This window comes from Drosophila subpulchrella, unplaced genomic scaffold (genome assembly GCF_014743375.2).
Source record: "Drosophila subpulchrella strain 33 F10 #4 breed RU33 unplaced genomic scaffold, RU_Dsub_v1.1 Primary Assembly Seq41, whole genome shotgun sequence".
NCBI lineage: Eukaryota > Metazoa > Arthropoda > Insecta > Diptera > Drosophilidae > Drosophila > Drosophila subpulchrella.
Window position 1 is genome coordinate 424985 of NW_023665629.1, and position 18374 is coordinate 443358.

Consider the following 18374-nt stretch of genomic DNA (forward strand, 5'->3'; position numbering starts at 1 on the left):
GTGGCTGCTCGCGTTCGAGCTGCTGCCGCTGTGGTGGCTGCTGCTGCGGTGGTGGCTGCTCGAACCTCGGCGTGGGCGGTCGTGCTGGCGTCCACTGTGGTGCCCCTCGTACCGCGGTGTGGGCGGGATTTCGGGCAGCCACCGCGGAGCTGAGGACGCCCAGTCGTCTGCCACTTCTTGCGGCGGGATGCAGGGCTCGGGCGCATACCTCGGCGTGGGTGGGTACCCCGGGTTTTCCAACAGCTGCTGCTCCTCCTCCTCGGCCATCCGCAGTTGGGCCTGCCACTCCGGCGACTCCTCCATCTCCTTTCACCGCCGCTCCTCGCTCCGCCTTCGCGCCTCGCACTTTCGTCGAAACTCCCACGTAGCCGCTACCACAGGCTCGGCATGGCTACTGGGAGCCAGCTGGTCCTGGGGCGGCTCTTCGCTGGCCCACTCCACTTCCGCCGCGCCAGTCGGGATGCGTCCGTCGGCCCGGTTGACCGCTTTGCGAAGCCGCCATCGCCGTTGCTCCACCCGCGGGTCCTCCACCAACTCGACGTCGCTGTCGGAGCTGATGACCGGCTCGGGGACGCCCCGCCCGGAGATCCGCCGCGAGATTCGGGTAGGCCGGGCTGTCAACCATTCTTGCCCCGGGCTAGATCCTCCGGACGGCTGGTGGGCAGCCATCATTTTGCGCGCCTCGCATCTGGTTATGCGTGTGCTCATGATGCTCGTCGATTTTGATTGTTCAGCTGGAGCCTGGGCTCCCCTTAACGACACCTCGGTTCCGAGCCTTCCTCTTTGCTCAATCCCGCTATTTCCATCGGTCTCTCCTTCTTACTACCCAGATCTACGGTACAGCTCTCTGCTCTGTGCCGTCTTCCCCCTTCCTTCGGCAGACTTTTGATGCGTTTTTTTTTTCTTTCCTCCGATCAGTCCCAATCGAGACCTTAGACGCTCTGGTTTGCTCCCTGTGTGTTCTTAACGTTCTCCTGATGTCCTTTATGTGTTTCATTGCGCCTTTGTAGTATCCTTGGAGTCGGTTTGTAGTATCCCTTTCGAATCCTTGGAGGTATCCTTGGACTCCTTTCGTAGTATCCTTTGGGCATCCTTGGATGTATCCTTTGGCTCTTTTCGTAGTATCCTTTGGGCAACCTTGGAGGTATCCCTGGACTGCTTTCGTAGCATCCTGTGGGCATCCTTGGAGGCATCCTTGGACTCCTTTCGTAGTATCCTTTGGGCATCCTTGGATGTATCCTTTGACTCTTTTCGTAGTATCCTTTGGGCATCCTTGGAGGTATCCTTGGACTCCTTTCGTAGCATCCTGGGGGCATCCTTGGAGGCATCCTTGGACTCCTTTCGTAGTATCCTTTGGGCATCCTTGGATGTATCCCTTGACTCTTTTCGTAGTATCCTTTGGGCATCCTTGGAGGTATCCTTGGACTCCTTTCGTAGGACCCTGTGGGCGTCCTTGGAGGTATCCTTGTACTTTCAATGTTGTTTTTCGTCTGTTGTGTCTGCTTGCTGTAGCCGCTCGCTTGTGTTTTCCGTTAGTTGCTGTTTCAGCTCGCTTACGTGGATGGTCCGCTCTTTCTTTGTGTTTATGTGTCGTATTTTGCAGATTACTGGTGACGAAAAACCCATGACTTGGTAAGGTCCGTCGTATCTTGGGGCCAATTATGCTGCGAACCCCTCGGCCGCTTTTGATAAGTGGTTTTCCTTGGCCCACACGACGTCACCCACCTTTGGCGTCCGTTGCCTCCTCCTTAGGTTATAATGCCTAGCCTGGTCCTGGGATGCTTTCTCCAGGTTCCGCCTTACAATCTCGAAGATTTCTCTGAGTTTGTTTGCTTTCTTCTCCGGGGTCTCTGTCAGTCGTCCGGTCCCTACGGTTTCTCTGTCGTATAGGGCGCTCGGTAGTCTTGGTTATCTGCCTTGGGTAATGAACGGCGGTGTGTAACCTGTGGATTCTGAAACGCTCGTGTTTACTGCCAGCATGATTTCTGGCCATTTTTCGTCCCAGTCTCTTTGGTTCTGCCCTGCGAACTGCGCTATCATTGTTTTCACCGTCCTATTGGCTCTCTCAGTCGGGTTCTCCTGTAGGGTGTATGGAGCTGTGAACTGTTGCTTGGCTCCCATTTCGGCCAGGAAACTCTTGAACATTTTGCTGGCAAACTGGACTCCGTTGTCCGTTATGACTATTTTGGGGACCCCATACCTCGCGATTATGCGTTCTTTAAAAGCTTTCTTTAGGGATTCGGCCGTCGCGCTTCGCAGCGGCACGAACTCAGTCCACTTGGAGAACCGGTCTATCAATACCAGCAGCATTTGGTTGCCGTGCTTAGAACGCGGCAGGGGTCCGACGAAGTCCGCACATACCGTAGCCCATGGTTCCTCTGGCACCTGCGTCAGCGTTTTCCCAGCCATTTGCATCTGATTCGGCTTAAATCTCATGCATGTTTCTCATCCTCGCACGTGGGCTCGGGCGTCTCTGTGCATTCCTGGCCAGTAATACCGGGCTGCCAGACGTGCTATTGTCTTCCGGCTTCCTACATGGCCAGCCGCCGGTGAGTCGTGGTTATCCTTCAGCACCGTTTCCCGTAGAGCTTTCGGAACGCACATCTTCCATGTTGCGACATCTTCGCTGCCCGCTCTATGAGATATATTCCTGTACAGGGTGTTACCCTCCATCACGTAGTCCGGATACTTTTGCGGCTGGGTCCTTATCTTTTCGCGCATTTCCAGAATCCAGCTGCATGCTGCAGTAGCTTCCGCCGCCGACGGCTCCTTGATCCCTCGAAGTGTTTCCGGCAGTGGCTGCCTTGACAAAGCGTCTGCCACCACGTTGAGTTGTCCTTTCCTGTACGCTATTTCGAAGTCGTACTGCTGCAACTCCAGGGCCCATCTGGCGATCCTCCCTGAAGGGCTTTCTATGCTGTTGAGCCACTTCAGCGCCTTGTGGTCCTTCCAGATACGGCTTGAGCTTTCGGATCGCCCAGACGATTGCCAAGCACTCCTTCTCGGTCGTTGAGTAATTCTTCTCAGCGCCGTTGAGCGTTCGGCTTGAGTAAGAAATTACTTTTTCGCCTCGTTCAGTTTCCTGGGTCAAGATTGCCCCGATGCCGTAGTCGCTCGCTTCAGTTTGCAGGATGAATGGTTTGTCGAAATCCGGGCATGCCAGTACGGGGTCTGCGACGAGTCTTGCCTTCACCTCTTCGAACGCCCTCGCTAGTCACTCGATGACCGAGATATAACAGCTCTTTCTTGAAAAATTGGCACTTCTCCGGGCTTAACCTCAGATTTGCCTCCTTTAGTCGTCGGAACACTTCCTTTAGGTTGGCCTTGTGTTCTTCCAGCGAGCGCCCGATTACTATGATGTCGTCCTGGTAAGCAAATGCGTGCGGCGACATTTCGGGGCCGATCACCCGGTCCAGCACCCGTTGAAAAGTCGCAGACGCCGAATGAAGTCCGAATGGCATTACTCTCCATTGGAATAAACCTTTCCCCGGCACTGTAAACGCCGTGTACTGCCTGCTGTCTGCTTTCAGTGGGATTTGCCAGTACCCATCCTTTAGGTCCAAGCTGCTGATGTACCGTGCTTCCCTCAGTTGGTCGAGAATATAATTTATTCCGGGCATCGGGTAGGCATCCTTTATAGATTTTGCGTTTATTTGCCTAAAGTCGACGCACAGTCTCCATATGCCCGTCTTTTTTTTAACCATCACGATGGGAGAACTGTATGGGCTTGTTGAGTGTTCTATGTATCCCATTTGGAGAAGCTCGTCCACCTTCGCATTGATCTCCCCTTGAACTTTCGGATTCTTGGGATAGTATCCCTGCTTTATTGGTTTGTCGTCTTTCATCTTGATCTGATGCTCTGCCATGTCTGACGCTCCCTTCATGCTGCTGAAACTCACTAGCTCTGCCTCCAGGAATTTCGTCGTGTCGTCATCTTCGCTTGCCCGTTTACGACTGCCACCGATAGCTTCTCCTCGAGCCATTCCTTGTGACGATTCCTGGCCGGTATTATCACTTCGTGTCCAGCGCACTTAATCTCGGTACCGGCTTGTGTTAGAAAGTTCCATCCCAACATCAATGAATCCACTACCCCTGGTAGTATCAGCAGGCTCATGCTCAGTCGCTTGTTCCCGAACGCGATTTCCACCTCCAGCTGCTCATCGATTCCGCCACATCTTCCGTCTGCCAACCTAACTTGCCGTCGTATCCCCGTAATCTTTCCGAGGGCAGCCAGGTCGTCCGCCAGCTCTTTGCTTATAAAGCTTGCTGTTGCCCCGGTGTCGATTGTGGCCTTGTATGTGCCCTAACCAATCGTCACCGCTGCGGACAACTGCTGCTCCTCCTCGATCAGCTTTCCTGTTAGTTTAAAGAGGTAGCATCTTGCGACCCCCGCTCGCCTCTCTGCGGCTAAGATCGCTGGGCATTTCCCGCCTGCTGGCAGCATTCGACGCTCCTGACGCCTACTCTCCCGCACACCCAGCAGAACAACAGGCGTTGGTGCCGACATCCCCGCGCCCAGTGCCCATGACCGCCGCACTTTCGCCAGGCCTCCTGGGGGTCTGTGATGTGTGTCATTTCCCGAGGCCTTTGTGTTGTACTTGGTGGCCTCCAGACATTGTTTGCTGGCTGCATCTGTTGCTGTTGTGGTGGTGTCCATTGGCCTCCGCGTGGTGCTCCTGTTGCCTGCTGCCGTGGTACTCGGTTAGGTGGCGACCATTGGTCGCTTCCCCGTGTCTCCTGGATTCCTGTCTCTTCGCATCTTCTGCATGTTACCTGCGCTGGCGATGCCGACTTGGTCTTCGAGAATTTGTTTTCCTGCGCGAACGCTTCCCGCTCCATTTCGAGTTCTTCATACTCGTCTGCTAATATCATCAGCGTGTCCAGGTCCGACACTTTGTATGCCCTTGGGAAGATCCTTAGACTGGGGGTGCAGTTTTCCTTGATGATCTTTAGGGTCTCTTTAGTGGAATAATTAAGTGGCCTCACCGTCGTCTGCATGTCGATCATGTAGTCTTCGAGCGACTCGCTGAAGCCCTGCTTCCGTTGCCTGACCTGATCCGCCAGCCTGGTGAAGAAGTCTCTCGGTAGAAAGTATGTGTGGAACCTATCTATGAACTCCGCCCATGTTTTCCATTGTTTGTTGTTGGCGATAAACCACTTCAGAGCCCTTCCTTTCAGCAATTCAGGCATCGCTCGGGGAATCATGTCTAACTCCAAGCCGTATGTGTTGGCGGACCAATCCACCTGTTCCAGGAACTCGAACGGTTTTTCCGCCCCGTCGAACCTAAACGACCATTCGCGGACCTGTTTAGCGATCCTTGCATAGTCTGACTGACTGGGTCTCGAGATTAGCGCTGTTATTTTCCTGTCTTGGCTTGATTCTCTCCTGTTTGCCTTCTTTTGTAGATTGTCAACGCTCAGGCTTGCCACTAAGTTGTCCCCTTCGGCGGTTGTTAACGTGATGCTGGGGCCGGCTTTGTCGTTGTATGTGGCTTCCAAATCGGCCCAGATGTCAACGAGTTGTGGGTCATTATCCGTTTCTGAGTAATACTCGGATAATGCTTTTCTCATGTCCTCTAATCTGCCGTCCAGGGTGACATTAAGCCTCTGTGCGACATTGGCGAAATCCTCCTTTTTAAGCCGGTAGATCTACTTCTTCCCCATTCTGTTTAAATTGCTTTCACTGCTGGGACAATCACGTTGGGCGCCAGATGTAACGAACTGATTTTTATGGTCTGCTCGCTACGAGATTCGTGCGGCTAGCTCAGTATATTGTGTGTTCGTCCCACCAAATGTATATTAACGTGACCGCCCAGTAGCTCAGTGAGAAAGCACAGAATTCACGGGTTCGTATTGGGTTTATTGCGGGTATATTATTACAAGTGTCTTAGTCGCTTGGTTGGCCTTGACTCGTTGCTTGTGACCTTCGGTACTTCCGATGGTCCTGATTGACTCGACGACCTCTCGCCTTGATGATTCGGTGCTCCAGTCCTGTAGCTCCCTGAAGATACTCGCAGCTCCCTGAAGATCCTCGCAGCTCCCTGAGGACGCTCGCTCGCTGTTCGCTTCTCACGCGTGACTTGGTGACTGCTGGTAACGACTCGGACTCGCGAGGGGGGTCAGCCGTACGGGCTTAGGGAAGCGTCACCGTTCTCAGACTAGGGTGAACAGAAGCTGCGTTCTCCAGGATCGCTCCTTTCGACACACCGCCGCCTGTCCCTTGCTCTGTCCCGGATGGTCCCACTGGGGTTTCTGCTCAGCCCGCGCAGACAGTCAAGGCGGAACGCCAGGAAGCTGCCTCGCACTTTACTTCGCTTCCACGCCTAGTGTAAACGAACGTTCCACCCTAGCCTCACCCTTTTGCCTTTTGTCCGGGACGTTTCCGCGTGGCTTTTGGTACTCGGGGTTCGGGCACGCCGCTCCGGGACCTCGCAAGTCGAATCCGTAGGGCTCTCCTGGATAATTCCACTCGAGACCGTACCGATCGACCGCTCTCCCTTCTGGCTTGTTATATTTGGGGTTTGGGCACGCCGCTCCGGAACCTCGCAAATCGAATCTGTAGGGCTCTCCTGGACAATTCCACTCGAGACCGTACCGATCGACCGATCTCCCTTCTGGCTTGTTATACTCTCTCCAGGCGTAACGCCAGGACTTTGTGGATAGGGTAATCGACCGCCTTGACCTAGCCGTGTGATGCCCTCTGGATCTCAGCTACCTGCGTCTCAATTCGGAGATTCCTGGTATCCCAATCCCGAACGTCTCGACGTAGCAATCTGGCTCCTCGAAGGGTCCCACGGCGCTGCTTCTCTGGCGACTCGACTTGCTGTTGCTCCCTTTTAGATTGTCTGGTTGTATGATTGTTCACTTTGGTATCTGAGTGATCTTGACGGTTTGACTCCTCGTGATCGACTGATCCAGCTGCCAGCGCTCTGCGGCCTTTTATAGGGCCTCCGGGAACCGTTATTTCCCTTTTGCGCACGGCCCGCTGGATCTCTCCACTACGGGTCCAAAGTCCGTGCCTCCTGGTTGACCCACTTGTACTTCACGTACCGCTTCCAATCGATGCTCCGCCCACTGCTGCCGGCCCGCTGATTCCCGTGATGCTTGTGGCACGCCTGTGTGCCGCTCCACTGCCGAGATGTGGCACTTCTTCTCCCGGTCCAAAGTTCACGGGAGAGTCCAAAGTCCGGTGAAGTCCCGTTACCCGCTTTTGCACACGGCACTCTTGCCTTGCCCGCGAAGTCTCCATTCTCTCTCGATCTCCATCCTTGGTCTCCAAACTCTCTCGCTCTCCACCCTTAGTCTCCAAACTCTCCTCGCCGCGCCGTTACTACGCGAATTCGCCACGTACCTGGTAAGCGGCCGGCCATCTGCTGCTGCTTTTATTTGTGGGGAGTTATTTAACTCCCCACAGACTCTTCAGAAATCAAATCCAAACTGTGTTTATTGGAATGATGAAAATGAGTTAGTCCAAAGATTGGAAATTTTAGTAGCATCAAAAGGAGCGGGTAACACCAGCCATAATAATGAAATTTTTTCAATATTAAAGGAATTGCGTGAGGAAAGGATTATATTTTAATAGGAAGGGCAAATATGTTATACATTTATAAACATCATCTGTCGACAAGTTTGGACATTTTTCTGTTGATAAGGAACGATCAGAAAATTTGAAAAGACGTGTTAAGTCTAGTGAGGGATTATTCATCGATGAGGACGGTAATCTAAATGTTCAAAATAAACGTATCAAAAACGGAAGTAAACCCTTAGACAACAATGATCTAGGAACGAAACAATATACTGATGAGATCCTCGGAAAGTTGGGAGACGACTTAAGAAAAATTATAACTCAAAATATTAATCGTCGAGTCACAAACATTTCAAGCTTAGAAAATAAAATTTAATTGTATATTAAGAGGGCAGACAGTGGTGACCAAATTTTTGTCAAAAGTCTGGAAAAGATTAAAACCATTGAGGACTATATATTTGAATATGTAACAAAACCGATATCAGTACCGAAATCAGTACCACAATTGAGTTAGAAGGTGTCGCGTTTCAGCCTATTAGAAGAATATGACTAAGCGAGAAATCGTAAATGAGTTGCACGGAACATCTCAAAAAAACTTTTAACGAAGACGAGTAATTACAAGGGGTATAAACGATCTGTGGCAAGCAGATTTGGTTGAAATGGGAGCCTTTTCAAAATCTAACGATGGGTACCGATACTTGTTGACTGTTATAGACACATTTTCGAAATATGCTTGGGGTGCGACACTAAAATTAAAAATGCAAATGATGTTTCCCAAGCCATGGAGAGAATATTTAAATCGGGTTTTGGAACACCAAAAAACCTGCAAACTGATTATGATAATGGCACTGAATTCTTTAATTCGAAATTTAAAGTATTAATGAAAACTTATAGGATAAATCACTATTCAACCTTCAGTACTCTAAAAGCACCAATAGTTGAACGTTTCAATAGAACTCTAAAAGAATTAATGTGGCGTGTGTTTAGTTTCAATGGAAAATATAAGTGGATAGATATATATAAGCAATTAATTAATAAATAGAATAATAGAGTGCATAGAACAGTAAAAATGAGTCCAAGTAATGTCAATTCTTCCAATGAAAAACAAATAAAACAAACATCGTATAATCACCTGAAAATATTTGTTGCAAGTAAATTCTGTAAGGAGGACCACGTTCGTATTAGTAAATATAAACAACTGAAATCTTTAAAATTAGATAGATGAAGAACACATATCCTAAAACATACTTACGTAAAGATTTAGATGGTATCCCGATTCAGGGCGGATTCTATAAAGAAGAACTAAAAAAAACTCGATTCCCCCACACATACCTAGTTGAAAAAGTTGGAAGGCGAAAAGGAAATAAACTCTTAGTTAAGTGGCTGGGGTTTTCAAAGACCAGCTGGATAAATAGGGAAGAAATTTTGTAGTATAACAAATGATTTACTTAATTATTATTAATTTTCATTTATATATTTATCTTATCTTATATTAAGTTTTGATTGATAGTGAAAATCATATATTTTCTAATTCGATAAGTCTAATACTGCAAATCCTAAATACATTGGCTTATTAAATAGAACGGACAACCTTTTCATTTTAATTGCATAGAAATTATTATTAATTTTAGTTGCAAAGTTTTCGCACAATGTGCTTTTCGTCCAGTCTTATAGACTGCTATCCGGAGCTTCTTATGTACTAATAAGTTTAATATCGACCCTGCGCCCGGGATCTTCCATTGTTTTTCCGTATACAGAATTATTCATTAATTTAAAAAAATCTTTTCAAATTTATTTTTTGCGTTTTGCCTATGTAAAGTATTTAGATCAATGTAATTCTTTAACCAAATTTTTTTGGAAGAACTGAACTCTTCTATGGATCTTTTTCAGTACTAACCCATTATTGTTGCAAATTCCGATAATGTATTACAAAATTTTTCTTATTTCCCAGGTCAGCAATTAATTTTTTTACCTTTTCCACTTTTGAGGCCAATTTGACGGACAAAATGGAAGATCATTTTGAAGATCATGTAAACGGTATGGATATATTAGGTCCACTTCCAAAAAATAACCGTAGTTGCTATCAAATGGAATATTATGAATATTAAAATTGTCTATGTCTGTAGTAGACGTCCACTTAAAGTCTTTATATGGTAAAGGTTGTAACATTGCCCAACCATACAAGTTATTCGCATCCCCATACATTAAAAATGAAGACTCCTTCGAGGAATCATAATCTTTTTTTTTTTTTTTTTTTATATCTTTATTTTTATTTACAATCTGTTTGTTTAAACAATAAGTAAATTGTATAATTTATATTAAATTAACAGAAATAGCAGTTTTCCAGTGAGCCCTGCTATTATATATAACATCTTTCCTGTTTGTTGAATTTATCTATGAGGGAGATCGAGAATATGATATCTTTTCAGTCTTCTTACTGTTAAACTGTTGTCTACTAGACTTAAGGCTAAATTATTTTCGTGGTTGTGAAGTCTGTCGATATATTTCTTACTAATTTTATTTATTTCTTCCTTTATGGTTGGAATATTAAGATCTTTATGAATATTTGCATTGGATACGTAAAAAGGAGCATTGACAATTTGTCGCAAAGTTTTTGATTGGTAACGCTGAAGTATCTCAATATTTGAGTTGCTAGCAGTTCCCCAGAGCTGTATAGCGTAGGTCCAAACAGGCTTCAGTATGGATTTGTAGAGGCGAATTTTGTTTTCCAAAGTGGTTTCCGATTTTCGACTTATCAACCAGGACATTTTTAGTGTTTTAAGTCTGAGCTGCTGGCATTTTGCTTTAATGTGGTTTTTTTATGTTAATCTGCGGTCGAGATGCAAGCCGAGATACTTCACACAGTTACTTTGTGGAATTGGTGAGCCGTTAAGTGTAACATTTGGGCAGCTACCTTGTCTTAACGAAAAAGTTATTTGGACGGATTTGAGGGAGTTGATTCTAATTTTCCATCTAAGAAACTAGTCTTCAATTAGGCTTAGCTCACACTGCAGGAGTTCAGAAGCTTCAATTCTGGATCTGCTTGTGGCCAGAACGGCTGTATCATCAGCATATGTTGCAACAGTGCAGTTATTTGTAACTGGCATGTCGGCCGTATATAGGGTGTAGAGAATTGGTCCCAAAACGCTTCCTTGTGGGACGCCTGCGTTGATGAGGAAAAGTGTTGATGTGTCGTTTTTCTGTTGCACGTAAAAGCATCTTTTAGTCAGATACGACTTGATCAATAAGAAGTACGGAGCAGGTAGCCATTTCATTATCTTGTACAATAAGCCATTGTGCCAGACTCGATCGAACGCTTGTTGAACATCAAGGAATGCAGCTGTGCAGTATTTTTTGTTTTCAAATGCAGATACTACATCATTAATGACCCTGTGACATTGCTCAGGGGTCCCATGACCTCTCCTGAATCCGAATTGGTATTCAGGAATGATGGAAAGTTCGTCCAAAATTGGCAACATTCTCTTCAATAGTATTTTTTCAAACACTTTCGAGAATATTGTCAACAGACTAATGGGACGGTATGATGTTAATTCAGTTTCTGCTTTGTTTGGCTTTAGGATCATAATGATTTCTGCGCATTTCCATTGACTTGGAAAGTGGTCTAGTCTGAGGATCGCGTTAAATACAAGAGTAAGAAACCGAATGCATTTTGCTGGTAAACTTTTTAGGGTGATGCCGTCTATTTTATCAGGGCCTGGTGCTTTTTTATTGTTCAAGCATTTGATTTCTGCCACAACTTCTTCATATTTGATGCTTTTAATAGGTAAGCTCATTTGGCAGGATGACTCAAGAAATTGTTCTACTTCAGTCTCGGTTGTAGAATTATTTATTTCGTTTGGCTGAAATACAGAGTGAAGATGTTGTGCAAATGCTTCAGCTTGTTCAGTATTAGACCTACACCAAGTTCCATTGCTTTTACGAATATTTATGTTTCTTTTAGCTGGTCTCTTTAGGTATTTAGTCGCCCTCCACAGGTTGTATTCGTTGCTGCAGGAATTATGGTCTAGATTTCTCAGATACGCAGCTAGAGATTCATTGCGTAAGTTTGACAGCAGTTGCCTTAGCTCTGAAGCAGCCTTGTTCTACAATCTTTTGTCAGCAGGGTAGCGAGTTTCTTGCCAGCGTTTTCGCAGATTCCTTTTATTTTGTATTTTTTGTCGAAGTTCGATTGAAAGGTACAATTGATTTGGTTGTTGATGGTTAAGAGCATGATTCGTGTTTCTATAGCTTGCTGTATGAATTGTATTTGTAAAGTGCTCCACAGCATAGTCTATTTCCTCTCCTGTTTTTAACGAAATGTCCAGGCTTACAGCTGATTCTAAATAGCTTTTAAATGCGTTGATGTCAGTAGAGGCTGTTATGACTTTATAGGGCTTTTCCAGCATATGGGCTATTGTGCTATATGTTGCTATTATTGGAGAATGATCTGAGTTAAGGTCAAAGCTCTCCATTATTCGCATGTGTGATAAAGGAATTCCAGAGAATAATACAAAATCAATCAAATCTGGAATTTTTTGACTATCAGTTGGCCAGTATGTGGGCTTACCAGTTGACAAGCTTGTTATGTTATTGTTTCGTATGCATTTGTATAGCTCCGATCCCTTCGGGTTAGTCAATCTGGATCCCCACCATGGATGTTTGGCATTGAAGTCGCCTCCCACGATAAACTTTGTTCCCAGCCCTTGGAAAAAGTTTTTAAAATCGAGTTCTTTTATTGTGAATCTAGGTGGGAGATATATCGCTGTTATTGATACATCTGCGTGCATACATTTTATTTTAATTGTGGCAGCATGCATAGCATTTTCCCTAGTACTGTCCATTATTTGAAATTTAAGGCCCTGCTTGACAATGATTGCAGCACCTCCATGAGCTCGATCTGACGGATGATCAGCCCTTACTGTGTCGTACCCAATAACTCTAAAAAAAGATTTGCTAGTGAAGTGTGTTTCTGAAACGCAGCTAGAGATTCATTGCGTAAGTTTGACAGCAGTTGCCTTAGCTCTGAAGCAGCCTTGTTCTACAATCTTTTGTCAGCAGGGTAGCGAGTTTCTTGCCAGCGTTTTCGCAGATTCCTTTTATTTTGTATTTTTTGTCGAAGTTCGATTGAAAGGTACAATTGATTTGGTTGTTGATGGTTAAGAGCATGATTCGTGTTTCTATAGCTTGCTGTATGAATTGTATTTGTAAAGTGCTCCACAGCATAGTCTATTTCCTCTCCTGTTTTTAACGAAATGTCCAGGCTTATAGCTGATTCTAAATAGCTTTTAAATGCGTTGATGTCAGTAGAGGCTGTTATGACTTTATAGGGCTTTTCCAGCATATGGGCTTGTTACGTGGGCATATTAGTGCCCGAGTCCTGACAAGGACTTGGGCCGAGGGAGAGGCGTCCGATATTCTGGCACCATTTGCCGGCATAAGCTACGTCGTATTCGGGTCGTGGGATCTTGGTAAGCCTCTCTCCTCTCCAACATAACGAGAATAAATATTAAAAGTGCCTGGAAAATAATATCAGTTCATAAAGTTCGTCAGTCGTCAGTCCACACTGCCCCACAAGCTTAGCTGTAGCTTGATCGCAATACGATCGGGCTGTGTTTTGGCCATATTCCCTCCCCTTCACACATTCGTGTGCCAATGGATCGTCGCGGGCCGCGCAATACGATCCCCTATTGTCAAGGTTGTCCGTCAAAAGTTATGTCATTGTTCTTGACCTACTCCACTTCTCGCGTCAGCACACCCCCTTAATAAAGCTCTAGCACTTCATGTTTTGATATTCTTTTACATTACAAATTTATTGGATAATATTTATATCGGCGAGTGCCGTGAATGAATAACATAATGTTGGCTAAATCATATGGAAATTAAATTAATTGACAATATTTGTTTTAGCGGAGAGTATCGATTTGACCACCTGTGAAGGTGCACACATCAGCAAAAATGCTGACTATTCACGACTACAAACGTCGCTCAGAGGGCTCTTGCAATTGTCATACAATTACAAGGCTGATACTCGCCGCTGAAAAATTAAACATTTAATTATTATGTATAAAAAAGGTATAAAAAGAAAAGTATATCTAAATGATTATATATATGAAATAATTATTATAGGTGGATATTATATATTATTACATGTATTCCTAACAGATTAATTCTTTGTCTTAACTAGGAAAGTATTAATATTGCCCAAAAACAAATTCTTATCCAGACGGGAGAGAACAATGACCGTTGGAACGGTTGAGATAATGATAGCCTTTTGTGTCTTATTACAGTGGACAAGTGGTGAAAAATCTAGACGGAAGGTCTCAATATATAAGTACTCTAATTCACTCACTGTTATTGGCAGTTTGGCTTTGGATAACAAGTATAAAATTCTTACGTTAAATTGTGGATCAGAGTCTATTGTTTTTGCTAAAGCTTCTGATGTAATCATGGCGCACGGATATATATATGTATGTATAAGAAAAAGGAACCGTGTTCCGACAAACTTACCCTCTTTTTAATCCTGGGCGATGAGATCTCGACGCTCCGGATCCTGGGCTTTGGGAGATTTTAGAATTGGTTTATACATATATATACGTGCAAGACTTGATGGTGGCTTACAAAAGCAAAACACAGAAATTACGTTACACAAAAAAAATAACACTATCGCTGTATAGATATGTATGTATGTATGCATTGTATGAGAGTTCCACTGAGGCACACGTCAGTTCCAATGCTCGGGCTGGGCTGGTCGGTGCAGCTCCAATTTCTTGTTCAGCGTATGTAATTGGGGATTCTGTTTACACTTGCATTCAGAAATGCATGTACTCGCAAATTGTTTTTGATTGTTTTTGGCGATTCACTTTTTTGTTTATAATATTTGAGTGCAATCTATTTATTATTATTTGTATTGTTTCTATTGTCTTTTTGCTGCTTTTATTGTCTTTTTGGGGTTTCACTTCACGGTATCGGCTCGGCTTATGCTCCAATGTGGGTCACCACTTTCTCCAGGGCATGATGTTGGTCGCGGCGTCTCTGAACAGAGCGCTTGTACATCTTGACCACTTTAAGGATCACTATAATCAGTAGTAGTCCAGCTATGAGCTTCAGGGTCCTGTTGACAGCTTGAATATCGTCCCTGTGGTCAACGATCTCTACGTGATTAATCACATTGGCGGTGCTGTCGGCCACTTTGGAAGTTTCGCCGCCCATCTTGGGGTCTTTAGGCCATCCACTTGGTTCACTAGTTATTTTCGTCCTTCGGGATTTTGCTGGTTGACTTCCTCCAGATTGTGGTCGATCGCAGGACCGGTTATCGGGACTTTCTCCTGGGTGAAGTAGATCCTAGGGAAACGTCAAGACATCCTTCTGGACACCAGCTTTCTTCCAGTCGTGGTCTGTGTCGATGGGAGTTTTACTTCTAGACCACCGTCAGGGAGAGATCAGAACAATTTCTGTCTCTTCTCCATTTGGCTGGGGTCTTTTATACCGGACTAGAGCTTTCGCTAGCCCCCCATATTGGATGAATTAACTAGGTGTTCCCACCTAGGGGTACTGTTTCTCCATTTCCCCTATTTTAGGAGTCAATGGCCGGCTGGTGCACTTTGCCACCTTACTGGAATATGGTTACGAGTAGGTCGATCGTGGTCGTTGTTCTGGCCACGCGACACCCATGAGTTGTCGAATTGTAATTGCTGTTTTTGCTTTTTGTCAATCGCAGTGTGGTTAGTCATTACGGCCTCTACCCTCAACTAATGGCAGTTGTTTTGCCGGGGTTAATCTTGGTATGGGGGGAGGGCGTACGTAACAGGCTCGAAGTGATCGATGCGGCTTCGCATGGAATGACTTCGCAAAAGAAATCTTCGTACGGCCATCTCTTTAGATCTCCTTCTTCTCCTTTTTTTCTCTTCTTAAGCGCCCATTTACGTGTGGCTTCGACCCACTAACTCAACCCAGTCTCAGATGAGCTAGTCGGGCTTATTACTTTATTGTTTTATTATATACTTGTTTATTTTATTATTATATATGCTGAAAAAGAAAAGCTTTCCGGCCTCGCACGGAAACATACATACATACATATTTATACCTGTAAATAAAAATATGGCTCATAATAACATATATAATATAGTTTTAATGAAAAAAAATAATATATAAATATATATAAAAATCAGAAATGAGTATAAGCTAAAAAGTTGAGAATAAAATTGCTGAGTGTGCCGTAACCACGGTTTTTGACCGGGGGCTACTCAGCTGAAAAGTGAAAAGTTTTCCCATTTCCCGAAGAAAAATATATTAAAAAGTATAAGAATTGTTTTTTTTTTTTTTTTTTTTTTTTTTTTATTATTTTTATTTTTATATGTTTAACATTTTAAATTAATTACAATGTTTTAATCTAAGTTTAGCGGCTCTTTCATAATGGCTGCTACTTCTCGCCTCGCCTGGATACCAAGTGGAGGGCTTCGAATGTAAAGTCTTCTGACCGCGCGGTTCATCCGCCGGCTCATTTTCCATGTTTCCCGTTGTATCCGGGCGACGTGTGCTTGGCTCCTTGTTAGTTGCTCCTGGACTCGGAGCAACTGGTGTTGGTCCTCCTCTTGATCTCGGCTCCGGTGCCGGATCTCTTGCTCTAGTTCACATGCCAGTTCTTCATCTTCCGACTGGTATCGGTGTATCCAGCATTGCTGGATATGGTCCTCGTTCAAGCGGATGGTATGGCAAAGCCCGTTCATCCACTCGACGAGGAGCGCCAGATATGATGCCTGGTCCCCGTACCTAGCCTGTAGCCGACGAAGCAGGCGGGCAGCTCGGATGGCTTGGTTATAAGTGTTGGAGGACTGCATCATGTCTGGTGACTGGTCGGTCCCTGGTTGTGGCTTTTATAGTAGAACCGGGGCAGTTCTGATGACTGTTCTACCCATCATGTGATCGGGAGCTTCTATCAAGTAGTGCAATCCCGCAGTTCTGAGTTCGTCGCCTTTTGGAGTCGTCGGATTACGTTCAGAGGTTTAGGCGACATACAGGTCTTTAGCATGGAATACCCCGACACTTTTCCCTACTGCATTGCCCAGCTCATATAGCGCTTTGCCCTTACGCTGGAGTACCACACAGCGAATTCGATTCGGGCCAAGTTTGGCATTATATCCGTCAGCTTTGTTACTCTGCTTGTAGTTTTTCCTATAGACAACTTGTCCTACGGAAAACTCTACGAGCTTGCTACGGGTGTTATATGCCTTTTCTGCGCGTTCATGAGTTCGGTTTAATCCTTGGGTCACTTTTTGTCGGATAAGTTCCATTTTGTCTGGGAGACTTATCTGTGGATCTCCTGCCTGTATTCCCCCTAGTTTCCGTAGGATCGGGTAAGCTGTTCCATGGGTAACCATCCGCGTGCCGAACATTGCGTAATATGGTTCCATGCCTATTGATTCGTGTAGGCCATTCCTAAGGGCACACTCTATTCGACTTAGTTGGGTATCCCAATTTCGCTGATCGGTGGCAATTGTCGCTCGCAAAATTTGGAGTACAGATCGGTTTACCCTCTCAGCCGCGTTCGCTTGCGGGGAGTAAAGTCCAGTCTTTACGTGTCGAATACCGTAGCGGGTCATTAGCTCGCCAAAAATTTGAGACACAAACTGTTTGCCGTTGTCTGAGTGTACAAACTCGGGGACTCCAAATTGATGGAAAATCTTTGTCTCAAGGAATTTGATGACTTCTGCAGCTACTGCATGTCTCATCGGCTGCAGCCAGACAAATTTGGAGAAATGGTCTAGGCATACAAAAATCACCGAGTTCCCAGCTTTGGTCCTCGGGTATGGTCCCATAAAGTCGATGAACAACCTTTGGCCAGCCCGCTCCGTAACTCGCTGTTCTCCCATGGGTGGTCGGTCATTTTTGTTGGCGGTCTTGGTGATCTTACAGACCTCGCATTCCTTCACTACCTTTTGGACATCTACAGCCATGCCTGGCCAATAGTAAAATTGTCTCAATTTGGCTAGCGATTTGTGCAACCCCCCATGCCCTGCGGTTATGGCATGATGTGCTCTCCAGACTAAATCAGGACGCAGCTCGGCGGGAACCCAGAGCTTCCATGCTCGGGCTTCATCCACAGCGTCATTTAGGCAGAATCCCATCCGTTTATATACATAGCCTTCTGATGTTTGAAGGTCTGGACTTTTACCTAAATTTTCGTCCACCGCCTGCACTAGGTTGACATAATCCGATGACTGGAACGCTGTCGAATCGAGGTTGATGTGTATGTCCAGTTCTTCCGCCCCAGCCTTCTGTAGCTCGTCCATATGAACTCGTGAGAGCGCATCTGGGACTACATTTAGTGACCCTTTCCTGTGTTCTATGGTGAAGTCAAATGCTTGTAGCTTCAAACTCCATCGCGCAAGCCTGCCTGATAAGTCTTTCTGACTCATCAGCCATTTTAGACTAGCGTGGTCAGTGATCACTTTGAAGGGCATCCCATCTACGTAGGCCCGGAATTTGGTAATGCTGAGGATAGCGGCATAGCACTCCAGCTCGGTTATGCTGTAATTCCGCTGTGCTTTGTTCAATTTGGCTGACATATAGGCGATTGGATGTTCTCCGCCCTCGTCATCTGTTTGGAACAAAACTCCCCCCACTCCAGTGGTCGAGGCATCACATTGGATGGTAAATGGTTTCTTAAAATCCGGTGTGACGAGTACAGGTGCTGTTGCCATGCTGGTTTTTAAAAGTTCAAACGCCTTGATTGCCTCTTCTGACAACTCAAATTTCTTTATGCGGTCTTTCTTCAAGCAGTCGTGAAGCGGTGCCGCTGTCTGGGCGTAGTTTTGGATGAACCTCCTGTACCAGCCTGTCATTCCCAGGA